This window comes from Colobus angolensis, unplaced genomic scaffold, assembly GCF_000951035.1.
Source record: "Colobus angolensis palliatus isolate OR3802 unplaced genomic scaffold, Cang.pa_1.0 Scaffold14, whole genome shotgun sequence".
NCBI classification, from domain to species: Eukaryota; Metazoa; Chordata; class Mammalia; order Primates; family Cercopithecidae; genus Colobus; species Colobus angolensis.
Genome location: NW_012114488.1, coordinates 7,091,705 through 7,094,360, shown reverse-complemented (window position 1 = coordinate 7,094,360; position 2,656 = coordinate 7,091,705). Strand labels below are relative to the sequence as shown.

The window sequence follows — 2,656 nt, the reverse complement described above, 5'->3', positions numbered from 1 at the left end:
ACCCCCTCCCTGGCGGGGGTCGCCCTGCTCGGAGCAGCCGCGCGGAGACTGCGCGGCCTCCGCCTCTATGCGCTCGCAGTCGTTGCTCCTCGCCCGCCTTTGTTCTCGGGCCACCCCTCTCGCTGGCGACGCTCCGAGAGAGCCGCGGAGCCACCTGCCAGGGCCGCGCTTCCCCGAGCATCCAAAGCAGCCCCCCGGGGCTGTCGACGCCCGCGCCGGAGCGTGCGGGAGGCACGGCGGGAAGAAGTCGCTGAGATTTGGCCCTCGCGGCTTTGCGTTCCCGCGTGGTTGATGCCTCCGCCGAGAACGCGGTCGGCCGGGAGCCGGGGAGGAGCCTGGACGCTGGCCTGGCAGGTACCCCCGCGAGAACGCGGGAGCCGGTGTGTTTCAGATGCATTTATTACTGATCTCGGGCTGCATCAGGGCACTTCTAGGACCGCACTAAAAACAGCGGAAAGTGAGGAGCCGAGCCTGGGTCCGGGGCGGCCCGCCGTACAGCTGGCCTCACGGACTCCATTGCCTGCGTCTGCAGATGACTTGTTCTGGAGAGTAAAAAATGTTTTCGGATTTAAAGTACAATCCTGTTTCCTTTCCATTCATTAGTGTTGCCTACATTCAGCAAACAAAAGTTGGGAAAGATAAAGGGATTATTTCTAGCGCATCACATTGACAAACACCGACGTTAACACGCCCAGTCCAGCCTGGCTCACTTGCCTCAGGTCGGAGAGGTCACCACTGACAACGCCGGGCCTTCAAGCCACTCCTAATCCAGCTTCGTTCTCTCAGCCGCAGCCCGACCAGCCCTACTCCCCTCTGCCCCACCACGTGCAGGTGTAAGCTTCCGCTGCACTCCTGGTCTGAATCTGCCAAGAAGAAACTGCATCTTTCAACTAAATTCTTTTCACTGATAAGGGCCCTCCAGCCAGATTCTCTGGATAGAGTTTAGTGTTTTGTTTTTGTTTTGTTTTGTTTTGTTTAAAAAAAAAAAAAATTCTTCAGCTATTTGGTACTCCTTTCCCTCCGGGATTCTGTCTCTAGATTGTGAAAGCTGGCAGAAGATGGAGTCAGGGAAAGCCATGATGGGAAGGTTCTCACTAATAACTGCCTGATATAAATAATTGGCACAAAAGACTGCCAAAACCACAACCTTGCACAAAGGCCACAAAACTACACAAAAAATGCTTCAAGGACATTTGCGCTGCAATTGCCTGTCCAACCTTGGACTGGCCATCCCCTTTGTTACTTATCTTTGTAGCCAAGGATAATTGTTTCAAAACAACTTACGTAATCCTCCTCATTTTTCCTTTTTAAACCCCTTGTCTTCCTTTACCTCCCTGAATACACCTATAGTTTACTATGACACCATATTCTACATTGCAATGCCCACTCTCGAATATTTGTCATGTCTGGCAAACCTGCCTGTTATTTAGATTGACAAATTCAAATGCAAATTTATTCCGGAGTCAACAAATACTGATTCAGTCTTCCGATGTGCAAGGCAAGGAAGAATATTAAGGAGGCACTGTATATATTAGATCCCTGCCTATAGGCAGCTTCAACACTAACACAATATGGTACGAATATATAATTGTACTTTAAGGCAGCGTAACTGGGAAAACAACTAGCAACTAAAAAAAAAACGGAGTTTACTACCAACTAAAAAAATGGAGGTTTCAAGGTTGACATAGAATTTCAAAACTGCTTTAAAGACAGGTAGGAAAGATACAGGTAGATGTGCAATGGAAGTAGACATTGGGTTTCAAGCCCCAAACAGCCTGAGGAGTGGTAAAATAGACATATTCAGGTACATCAATCATTCCAGTTTGGCATAAGAATAAGGTAAATGAAGATGGATTCTAGGAGTTAAGGATGAAATACGTAGGGAGGTACTATGATGTAATGGAGAGAACAAAGATTTAGAGTTAAGACTTTGGTTTGAATCGCAGCAGTGTCACTTACTAGCTATGCGATCAAAGGTAAATTAGTTAATCTCTCTGACCCTCCATTTCCTCATTTGTATAACAATAATGTCCAATTATTCCACAAATATTTTATGGAAAGCCAAGTATTAACTAAGAACTATGTTCAATGATGAAGATATAAAAAATCATTTATTCATTCATTCATCAAATACTGCCTTACCGTTTACTGAGTTAGGCCCTGGAAATAAGGTAATAAGGGGGAAAAAAAGCATGAAACTTATATGAGACCACTTAGATTATGCACATATAGGTGAAAATAAGGCCCAAGACCAAGAAATCCAAAGGTACTCAACTTGTGGAAGTAAGATAGAGAAGGAAAAAGAAGAAAACTAAGTGTAAAGTGCTGCAAACTGAAAGGAGAGAGTGTTTTAAAAAGAGGGACTGGTCACCTCTCCTAATGGAGAAGTATGTTTGTAAAGGAGTTATTATAATGATGAGCCATGAAATCTAAGCTGGACAAGGCAGGAAATTTGAGGGCTATAAATGGTGAAAAAAGTCAATGAACTGGAGATTTCAGTAAGATTGGAGAGTGGCTGTCTTCAGGGTACTAGAGGTGGTGAGCTGGAAGGACAGGAAATGATTGCATGAGAATAACTTGCTTGAAATAAAGATTTCAGAAGTCATACTAATATTGGCAAGAGCAAGGTCTTAGAGGTAAAAGGCAACTGAATGTG

The 2,656-nt window shown here is 45.4% G+C and overlaps 1 protein-coding gene and 1 pseudogene across 2 annotated transcripts in view; one reads left to right on the top strand and one right to left on the bottom strand.

Moving 5' to 3' along the window:
- The window catches only part of PHF10 (PHD finger protein 10), a 22,355-nt gene extending 21,089 nt beyond the window's left edge, over positions 1-1,266 (bottom strand). Inside the window, exon 1 of the mRNA XM_011934923.1 lies at positions 715-1,266. The gene's annotated coding sequence lies outside the window, so the exon portion shown is untranslated. The remainder of the gene's footprint in view (positions 1-714) is intronic.
- On the top strand, positions 16-1,414 carry LOC105506687 (annotated as a pseudogene). The gene has a single exon (XR_001000971.1). The product of XR_001000971.1 is annotated as an uncharacterized LOC105506687 (transcript).
- Positions 1,415-2,656: the final 1,242 nt, after the last annotated feature.